An 11534-nucleotide genomic window follows, 5' to 3' on the forward strand; every position below is an offset into this window, starting at 1 on the left:
AGACACTGGCTGCTAGACAGACTCTGGCTGCTAGACTGAGACACTGGCTGCTAGACTGCTAGACTGAGACTGCGACTGCTAGACAGACTGCGACTGCAAAACTGAGACTCTGGATGCTAGACTGAGGCTCTGGATGCTAGACTGAGGCTCTGGATGCTAGACTGAGGCTCTGGCTGCTAGACTGAGGCTCTGGCTGCTAGACTGAGGCTCTGGCTGCTAGACAGCTAGACTCTGAGGCTCTGGCTGCTAGACAGCTAGACTCTGAGGCTCTGGCTGCTAGACAGCTAGACTCTGAGGCTCTGGCTGCTAGACAGCTAGACTCTGAGACTCTGGCTGCTAGACTGAGACTCTGGCTGCTAGACTGAGACTCTGGCTGCTAGACTGAGACTCTGGCTGCTAGACTGAGACTCTGGCTGCTAGACTGAGACTCTGGCTGCTAGACTGAGACTCTGGCTGCTAGACTGAGACTCTGGCTGCTAGACTGAGACTCTGGCTGCTAGACTGAGGCTCTGGCTGCTAGACTGAGACTCTGGCTGCTAGACTGAGACTCTGGCTGCTAGACTGAGACTCTGGCTGCTAGACTCTGAGACTCTGGCTGCTAGACTCTGAGACTCTGGCTGCTAGACTCTGAGACTCTGGCTGCTAGACTCTGAGACTCTGGCTGCTAGACTCTGAGACTCTGGCTGCTAGACTCTGAGACTCTGGCTGCTAGACTCTGAGACTCTGGCTGCTAGACTCTGAGACTCTGGCTGCTAGACTCTGAGACTCTGGCTGCTAGACTCTGAGACTCTGGCTGCTAGACTCTGAGACTCTGGCTGCTAGACTCTGAGACTCTGGCTGCTAGACTCTGAGACTCTGGCTGCTAGACTCTGAGACTCTGGCTGCTAGACTCTGAGACTCTGGCTGCTAGACTCTGAGACTCTGGCTGCTAGACTCTGAGACTCTGGCTGCTAGACTCTCAGACTCTGGCTGCTAGACTCTCAGACTCTGGCTGCTAGACTCTCAGACTCTGGCTGCTAGACTCTCAGACTCTGGCTGCTAGACTCTCAGACTCTGGCTGCTAGACTCTCAGACTCTGGCTGCTAGACTCTCAGACTCTGGCTGCTAGACTCTCAGACTCTGGCTGCTAGACTCTCAGACTCTGGCTGCTAGACTCTCAGACTCTGGCTGCTAGACTCTCAGACTCTGGCTGCTAGACTCTCAGACTCTGGCTGCTAGACTCTCAGACTCTGGCTGCTAGACTCTCAGACTCTGGCTGCTAGACTCTCAGACTCTGGCTGCTAGACTCTCAGACTCTGGCTGCTAGACTCTCAGACTCTGGCTGCTAGACTCTCAGACTCTGGCTGCTAGACTCTCAGACTCTGGCTGCTAGACTCTCAGACTCTGGCTGCTAGACTCTCAGACTCTGGCTGCTAGACTCTCAGACTCTGGCTGCTAGACTCTCAGACTCTGGCTGCTAGACTCTCAGACTCTGGCTGCTAGACTCTCAGACTCTGGCTGCTAGACTCTGAGACTCTGGCTGCTAGACTCTGAGACTCTGGCTGCTAGACTCTGAGACTCTGGCTGCTAGACTCTGAGACTCTGGCTGCTAGACTCTGAGACTCTGGCTGCTAGACTGAGACTCTGGCTGCTAGACTGAGACTCTGGCTGCTAGACTGAGACTCTGGCTGCTAGACTGAGACTCTGGCTGCTAGACTGAGACTCTGGCTGCTAGACTGAGACTCTGGCTGCTAGACTGAGACTCTGGCTGCTAGACTGAGACTCTGGCTGCTAGACTGAGACTCTGGCTGCTAGACTGAGACTCTGGCTGCTAGACTGAGACTCTGGCTGCTAGACTGAGACTCTGGCTGCTAGACTGAGACTCTGGCTGCTAGACTGAGACTCTGGCTGCCAGACTGAGACTCTGGCTGCCAGACTGAGACTCTGGCTGCCAGACTGAGACTCTGGCTGCCAGACTGAGACTCTGGATGCCAGACTGAGACTCTGGATGCCAGACTGAGACTCTGGATGCCAGACTGAGACTCTGGATGCCAGACTGAGACTCTGGATGCCAGACTGAGACTCTGGCTGCTAGACTGAGACTCTGGAATATTATTTTATTAACATCAGTTAGCCTTTAGCTGTTACTCTGCTCCTCTCTTACTCTGCTCCTCAAATCAAATGTATTTATAAAGCCCTTCTTACATCAGCTGATATATCAAAGTGCTGTACAGAAACCCAGTCTAAAACCCCAAACAGCAAGCAATGCAGGTGTAGAAGCACGCACGTAGAAGTACTCTGTTCCTCTGTTACTCTGTGTCATCTGTTACTCTGTCATCTGTTACTCTGTCATCTGTTACTCTGTGTCATTTTCTAAGTGGTAGGAATACTGTGTACATGTAGCATAGGTTGGGGACACCTTAATTGGGGAGGACGGGCTCGTTGTAATGGCTGGAGCGGAATTAGTGGAATGGTATCAAATACAGCATACACATGGAATGTTTAATGCCATTCCATTTGCTTCGTTCCAACCATTATTATGAGCCGTCCTCCCATCAGCAGCCTCCATTGTTGTGTAGCTGGTTAGCGTTTTTTGTTATGAGTCTTGTTCTGGAGGCAGCTCTGCAGGATGGTCACTAGCTGGCACAGCCACAGTCATAAAATCTAACCTTATGCCTAACTCTAACCTTAACCACACTGCTAACTAACCCTAATGCCTGACCCTAACCCAAATTTTGACTTTGCAGCTTGCCCATCACGCAGCTTGTCCATCTTGAGATAATCACTGAGTTCTGCCTCCAAGGCAAGATTCATAACAATAAACATCAACCTGCATATGTGTATGGAGTAAGAGAGAGAAGGAAAGAAAAAGAGAAATAGAATGATGGAAAGGGAGGCAGAGATAAAATGAGAGAGGATGTCTGCACCCCATGTAGAAGAGTCCAGACTTCTCTGTAGTGATTTTACAGTTAGGCAAGGAAAGAGAATGTTGCATTTTAAAAACTGTTCATTTGTTGTTTTTTACTCTCTCACTCCTCTCCGTCTCTCACACCCTTCGGCTATCTGCATCAAACTAACAACACAGAAGCATGTTTACGTTTCATTTCCACATGGAACAACTAGACAGGAGGAGATCGGCAAGAGAACTTAAACGCAATTATTTTAATTGCTTTACCTCTCAATGTACCCAAATAAAATAATAATTAAAGCTTGGTGTTTGTTGTTATCTGTGCGTGGTAGCATCATTCACTCCATAATTAAATCAACATTGTTGCGCCTTATTATTCAGGCGAGGCAAGTGTAGAGCACATCCACTTTAAACCTCTCTTTAACAGCAGGATTCAAATCTAACTGCAGGATCCAGAACCATTAGGATAATTGTGAGGTGGGTGAATGAGTTCTAGATAAACAAACAGACTATTAGAGAAGCTAGTTTTACATCTTATTCAAATCTTATTACTATATTATTTGTGTCTTATTCGTATCTTATTTGTATATTATTAGTTGCTTACAAGTATATTATTAGTATCTTATAAGTATCTTATTTGTGTCTGTCTAATCTTACTATTATCTTATAAGTATCTTATAAGTATGTTATTAGTATCTTATTAGTTTACTGATGGCATATTGACTCCTAGTAAACAATGTCTGTGATGTTCCAATGTCTTAGACATTATTGAGTAATGCTGTGATTGACGCCTTTAATTAGTGATCTCCTGAAGCTAAGGCTGTTTAAAATATCACAGTACCGGCTTATTAAGGAAGTTATCCTCTCATTGCTTAGGGAATAGAATAGGGAATAAACTACTGTCTAAAGCAGAGCAGAGGGCGTCACCAGGGGTTTAGATCGTAGTTTAAACTGCTGTCTAGAGCAGAGCAGAGAGGGCGTCACCAGGGGTTTAGATCGTAGTTTAAACTACTGTCTAGAGCAGAGCAGAGAGGGAGTCACCAGGGGTTTAGATCGTAGTTTAAACTACTGTCTAAAGCAGAGCAGAGAGGGCGTCACCAGGGGTTTAGATCGTAGTTTAAACTACTGTCTAGAGCAGAGCAGAGAGGGAGTCACCAGGGGTTTAGATCGTAGTTTAAACTACTGTCTAAAGCAGAGCACAGAGGGAGTCACCAGGTGTTTAGATCGTAGTTTAAACTACTGTCTAGAGCAGAGCAGAGAGGGAGTCACCAGGGGTTTAGATCGTAGTTTAAACTACTGTCTAGAGCAGAGCAGAGAGGGCGTCACCAGGGGTTTAGATCGTAGTTTAAACTGCTGTCTAGAGCAGAGCAGAGAGGGCGTCACCAGGGGTTTAGATCGTAGTTTAAACTACTGTCTAAAGCAGAGCAGAGAGGGAGTCACCAGGGGTTTAGATCGTAGTTTAAACTACTGTCTAGAGCAGAGCAGAGAGGGCGTCACCAGGGGTTTAGATCGTAGTTTAAACTACTGTCTAGAGCAGAGAGGGCGTCACCAGGGGTTTAGATCGTAGTTTAAACTACTGTCTAGAGCAGAGCAGAGAGGGCGTCACCAGGGGTTTAGATCGTAGTTTAAACTACTGTCTAGAGCAGAGCAGAGAGGGAGTCACCAGGGGTTTAGATCGTAGTTTAAACTACTGTCTAGAGCAGAGCAGAGAGGGAGTCACCAGGGGTTTAGATCGTAGTTTAAACTACTGTCTAGAGCAGAGCAGAGAGGGCGTCACCAGGGGTTTAGATCGTAGTTTAAACTACTGTCTAGAGCAGAGCAGAGAGGGCGTCACCAGGGGTTTAGATCGTAGTTTAAACTACTGTCTAGAGCAGAGCAGAGAGGGAGTCACCAGGGGTTTAGATCGTAGTTTAAACTACTGTCTAGAGCAGAGCAGAGAGGGCGTCACCAGGGGTTTAGATCGTAGTTTAAACTACTGTCTAGAGCAGAGCAGAGAGGGAGTCACCAGGGGTTTAGATCGTAGTTTAAACTATAATGATTGGACCGAGGCGCAGCGTGTGTAGAATTCCACGTTTAATAAACTCACCAAACAAAACAGAAGAACAAACTAAACGTTACGCTAATAATAGTGCTAACAGGGGACTACTATCCATTGTCAAGATCCCACAAAGCACAAAAGGGGAAATGGCTGCCTAAATATGATCCCCAATCAGAGACAACGAAAAACAGCTGCCTCTGATTGGGGACCATACCAGGCCAACATAGATCATTAAACACCTAGGTGACCCACCCCAGTCATGGTCACGCCCGAACCAACATAGAGAGCTGCTTATTCTCTGTGGTCAGGGTGTGACAGAGAGGGCGTCACCAGGGGTTTAGATCGTAGTTTAAACTACTGTCTAGAGCAGAGAGGGCGTCACCAGGGGTTTAGATCGTAGTTTAAACTACTGTCTAGAGCAGAGCAGAGAGGGCGTCACCAGGGGTTTAGATCGTAGTTTAAACTACTGTCTAAAGCAGAGCAGAGCACATCCGTCTGTCACGGATGTGTGGAGAGACGGACCAAGGCGCAGTGTGATTAAAGTTCCACATATTTATTTAAGCGAAACTTCCAAACAAAAAGAAACAAACAACAAAGGTTGAGAGGTGCTACATGCACTAACTCAAAACAATATCCCACAAAGCAGGTGGAGACAGGGAACCCTTAAGTATGATCCCCAATTAGAGAAACAAACCTCAGCTGCCTCTGATTGGGAACCATACCAAAAGCACCAACATAGAAATAATAGACCTAGAACACCCCCTAGTCACACCCTGACCTACTATACCATAGAGAACCTAGGGCCCTTCATGGTCAGGGCGTGACAGTAGTACCCCCCCCCCCCCCCCCCCCCCCCCCAAAGGTGCGGACTCCGGCAGCAAAACCTGAAACCAACTGATTTGGGTAGGGGGGGTGATTCGTGTCGGTGGCGGCTCCGGTGCAGGTCGTAGCCCCCGCCCAGACCCCGGATCCGGCCATGGTGCCGGGCTGAATGTCGTGCCTGGACTGGGCATCGGCGCCAAGGAGGGCTCCGGCTATGGAGCGGGGCAGGGCGCCGTGCCTGGACTGGGCACCGGTGCAGAGGGAGGCTCCTACCATGGAGCGGGACTGGACGCCGGCGCAGAGGAAAGTTCCTGCCATGGAGTGAGACTGGCCGCCGTGCCTGGGCACCGTGCCTGGACTGGGCACCAGTGCAGAGGAAGGCTCCTGCCATGGAGTGGGACTGGCCGCCGTGCCCGGACTCTCCGGACTGTGGGCCGTCGCAGGAGGTTCCGGACTGTGGGCCGTCGCAGGAGGTTCCGGACTGGGAACCGTCGCCGGAAGCTCTGAACTGTGAATGCGCACTGGACGCCCAGTGCGAGGAGAAACAAACCTCAGCTGCCTCTCATTGGGAACCATACCAAGAGCACCAACATAGAAATAGACCTAAAACACTCCCTAGTCACGCCCTGACCTACTATACCATAGCGAACCAAGGGCTCTCCATGGTCAGGGCCTGACAGTGTAACCAGGGGTTTAGATCGTAGTTTAAACTGCTGTCTAAAGCAGAGCAGAGAGGGCGTCACCAGGGGTTTAGATCGTAGTTTAAACTACTGTCTAAAGCAGAGCAGAGAGGGCGTCACCAGGGGTTTAGATCGTAGTTTAAACTACTGTCTAGAGCAGAGAGGGCGTCACCAGGGGTTTAGATCGTAGTTTAAACTACTGTCTAGAGCAGAGCAGAGAGGGCGTCACCAGGGGTTTAGATCGTAGTTTAAACTACTGTCTAAAGCAGAGCAGAGAGGGAGTCACCAGGGGTTTAGATCGTAGTTTAAACTACTGTCTAGAGCAGAGCAGAGAGGGAGTCACCAGGGGTTTAGATCGTAGTTTAAACTACTGTCTAAATCAGAGCAGAGAGGGCGTCACCAGGGGTTTAGATCGTAGTTTAAACTACTGTCTAAAGCAGAGCAGAGAGGGAGTCACCAGGGGTTTAGATCGTAGTTTAAACTACTGTCTAGAGCAGAGCAGAGAGGGCGTCACCAGGGGTTTAGATCCAGGCCTCATCAGGTTTTGTACTGATTAATTTTCAGCTGAAGCCAAGTCTGCATATGGGGACCTGAAATAAGATAGAACATATCTGCTGCCTGTGTACTACAGGCATACCCTATAGTTTAATCCTCCTCAGGACAGCATGTCCCGTATTCCTGTCATTAGTTTCTATATATGGCTGGGACTGACAGTACTACTCTATACTGTGTGGGGAATAGGGAGAGACCTGATATTTGGAAAGTTTTCATTAGTGGTCAAATGCCATTGATAGGAAGGTGACCCTGTGTGTGTGTGTGTGTGTGTGTGTGTGTGTGTGCGTGTGCGTGCGCGTGCGTGTCCTCGTCAGGGTGGTTTGAATGTTCCGTTATGGCCTAACCAGCTAAACGGTCCCAGAGTAATTAGCATATGTAAATGAGGGTCATTAGAGCATCCACTGGAGCATTCCTGCACAGCCAGCTGCCAGGACAGTGTCTGTCGTCTGTGTCTGTGTCTGTCTGTGAGTGCACATGCTTTCATGCTTATGTGTGTGCCCTGACGTCAATACACTTCATTCAGGAGTAGGTCCTTCTTCCTCTGTTTATGCCTCTCCTTAGTGCATGGTGCCTGTCCACATAAAGGTACTTCTGAAGGCATTTTAAGTGAGAGGAATGGTTGTATTAACTTCACTAGCCATTTATCCATGGTGAAATATTTATTTAGTCTTTGTTTTCAGAGCTCTTAGAGACTTGATTGTTGCCCAACTCCACTTATCAGTACTCAGCAGTACATCCGCCCAGAATGGACTATGGATGTTTTGCATAAAAACATTAATTTCACAACCCACAAAATAGTTTACACTCCACAATACTGAAATAGCAGACCTATGCTGAAATATGCCACACACACACACAGACATGCACTTCAGTGATAATGCCAGAGAAGCCGGTGTTTGGAGGATATATTGGCACGTGTTGTTAGGCCTGAGACGAAGTCAAAATTATTTTGTTCCGTATCTATGTACGCAACCCAGTCATTCATTCTAAATATTCTTTCCCATACTGACATGCAACATTCTTATCCCTTGCTTGCTAGCTAGCCAACAATGGCTAACTTACAGTCACATCAAACAGTGCAGACAGAATAACAGCAAATGAACTGCATTTGTTTAAGCTGTTTTTTAGTGACATTTATTTGGATACATCCATAACAATGAGCTAATGACGCTACTCTAAAAGAAATGGGAGATAATGCCGTTGTATAAACACACACACACACGATAGAGATACAGATGTTGTCTGGGGTACAACATTTACCCCAAACACACAACCTTTACCCCAAACACACAACCTTTATCCCAAACACATGTGTCCGTGCCGGTGTGTCTGTGTGTCTGTGTTTATGAATGAATGAATACACAACACCAAATGTTCATGAATATCACAAAAGCCCAATCGTAGTTGAAACAAAAGAGATTGATTTGTTGCGTTATTAATATGACAGCTACAGGAAGAGAAACTAAACCGAAACTACAGCCAGAGAAACACACAAACACACTCCTTCATTTGTCCTCCTGTCTTCCCAGAGCGAGGGAGAGAAGTGCGTTCAGAAGTCTTGTGTTTAGTAACAACAAAGCTTCTTCCCAGAGGTTTTAGATGTGTGTTTGTGGTGGATCCCAGTGTGTGTGTGCGTGTGAGACAAGGATCACACAGACTGAATTCCTTGTCTCAGAGAACTGAAGGCTAAACTTATTTCCTCTTAGATCTCACTGACTCTCTGTACATGCAGCACATCACATCTACTAACTGTCAAGTGACAATGAAAATGTACCGTTCTTTTCTTCCATCTTTAATTGTAGTTTGGCACTTTTGTCTGTGAGTGTTTTTCACATGTACTGTAGTGGATCAGAGACTGCTAACTGCAGTAGGGTTTCTGAATGATGAATAGAGGTTTTCAAGCCTCTCTTCGGGAATGACTTTGGGTCCCTGAGGAGAGGTTTGAAGACCACTGGAATAGGGTACTGTATACTGACTGAGTGCATTGCAGACTGCAGTAGGTTACTTTATGCAGACTGCAGTAGGTTAGTGTATACAGACTGCAGTAGGTTAGTGTATACAGACTGCAGTAGGTTACTTTATGCAGACTGCAGTAGGTTAGTGTATACAGACTGCAGTAGGTTAGTGTATACAGACTGCAGTAGGTTAGTGTATACAGACTGCAGTAGGTTAGTGTATACAGACTGCAGTAGGTTACTTTATACAGACTGCAGTAGGTTACCTTATGCAGACTGCAGTAGGTTACTGTATACAGACTGCAGTAGGTTACTTCATGCAGACTGCAGTAGGTTAGTGTATACAGACTGCAGAAGGTAACTTTATGCAGACTGCAGTAGGTTAGTGTATACAGACTGCAGAAGGTTACTTTATGCAGACTGCAGTAGGTTAGTGTATACAGACTGCAGAAGGTAACTTTATGTAGACTGCAGTAGGCTAGTGTATACAGACTGCAGTAGGTTACTTCATGCAGACTGCAGTAGGTTACTTTATGCAGACTGCAGTAGGTTACTGTATACAGACTGCAGTAAGTTACTGTATACAGACTGCAGTAGGTTACTTTATGCAGACTGCAGTAGGTTACTTTATGCAGACTGCAGTAGGTTACCTTATGCAGACTGCAGTAGGTTAGTGTATACAGACTGCAGAAGGTTACTTTATGCAGACTGCAGTAGGTTAGTGTATACAGACTGCAGTAGGTTAGTGTATACAGACTGCAGAAGGTAACTTTATGCAGACTGCAGTAGGCTAGTGTATACAGACTGCAGTAGGTTACTTCATGCAGACTGCAGTAGGTTACTTTATGCAGACCGCAGTAGGTTACTGTATACAGACTGCAGTAAGTTACTGTATACATACTGCAGTAGGTTACTGTATACATACTGCAGTAGGTTCCTTTATGCAGACTGCAGTAGGTTACCTTATGCAGACTGCAGTAGGTTAGTGTATACAGACTGCAGTAGGTTACCTTATGCAGACTGCAGTAGGTTACTTTATGCAGACTGCAGTAGGTTACTGTATACAGACTGCAGTAGGTTAGTGTATACAGACTGCAGTAGGTTAGTGTATACAGACTGCAGTAGGTTACTTTATACAGACTGCAGTAGCTTACTTTATACAGACTGCAGAAGGTTAGTGTATGCAGACTGCAGTAGGTTACTGTATGCTGAGTGCAGTAGGTTACTGTATGCTGAGTGCAGTAGGTTACTGTATGCTGAGTGCAGTAGGTTACTGTATGCTGAGTGCAGTAGGTTACTGTATACTGACTTCAGTAGGTTACTGTATGCTGAGTGCAGATCCATTCTCTGTGGTTCTGTGCTCTGCTGTTGTTTCCTCAGGCTACTTCTCACTCTCCTGTCAAAACTCTCTCATCTACCCTTCTCTACTTAAACATAGGTTGTATTTACAATGGTGTTCTTTCTACCCCTCCCACTCTCACCCTGTATCCTGTCAAAACACCTTTAAACTCATCAAGTGTCTGCAGGTTAACGGAGAGCAAATCACTGCAGAAAGGAAAGAGTAGAGTGAGGTCAGGGAAAGAGAAGGAGAGGCAGAAGGAGAGCGATATGTGTTTTGACAGGACACAGAGGGTCAAAACACCTTTAATCTCATCACGTCTCTCACTCTCTTTCCATCTCCTTCTGCCTCTCTCCTTCCCTCTCCCTAACCTCACTCTCTTTCCTTTCTGCAGTGATTTGCTCTCTGGTTAACCTGCCGACACTTGATGCATGAGGATATGGGTCTTGTGTGTGCCTCTGTGTGTTGCCCATGGTTACAAGGCTCAGTACACTGAGCTAACACACTGCCGTGACTGGTGTTAATAATTGATCCCATTATGATACTATGACAAATGTCCTCATGCCAATCTCCATACATAGAACACGTGAATAATCAGTCGTTACCAATAAAACACCGTTATTAACTTGGGCAGGAGCTCCCCAGAGCTGAGTACTGGCACCTAAAATGTTCTACTGCTTGAGCTCCTGTATGTAATAGTGTCTCAACAGTATTGTGGAGCTCCTGCACCTAAATATACTGTAAACAGTACCTGCACCCAAAATGAGTACCGACACCTATTTCAGTCCAAGTAAAGCACTGATAAAATGTCACAATACGGTGCAGAGCATCCGACCTGGCCAAGGAGACCCCCAGCTCCGCTAACACCATTGACATCAGCGTTAACTATTTGGTTGTGATATCATCACCTCTTGAAGGACAGTCAGAACTACACATGTCAGATTATTCCATGCAAACAATTGTGCACATTTAGCTCTATCATCAGAGTTATACAGCAAGTACCTGCAGCCGCATTTCATGATCAGTAAACATCAATTGATCTTGTCATTTCAGAAACATGAGGGTAGCCTCACGATATCGGCCACCATCAATTGGGTATTTGAGTGATATAAAATAAAAGTGAAACTATACCTGACGAGTATGAGTGGTTTAGCTTCATTTCGATGTAACATTACTATTAGCTGATAATGTTTACTTTGAAAGCTACCAGTAGAACCTGTGTACAGTTGGCTAAACATAGTGATAAGTAAACATAAGG

This window comes from Oncorhynchus mykiss, chromosome 19 (genome assembly GCF_013265735.2).
Source record: "Oncorhynchus mykiss isolate Arlee chromosome 19, USDA_OmykA_1.1, whole genome shotgun sequence".
Classification (NCBI taxonomy): Eukaryota; Metazoa; Chordata; class Actinopteri; order Salmoniformes; family Salmonidae; genus Oncorhynchus; species Oncorhynchus mykiss.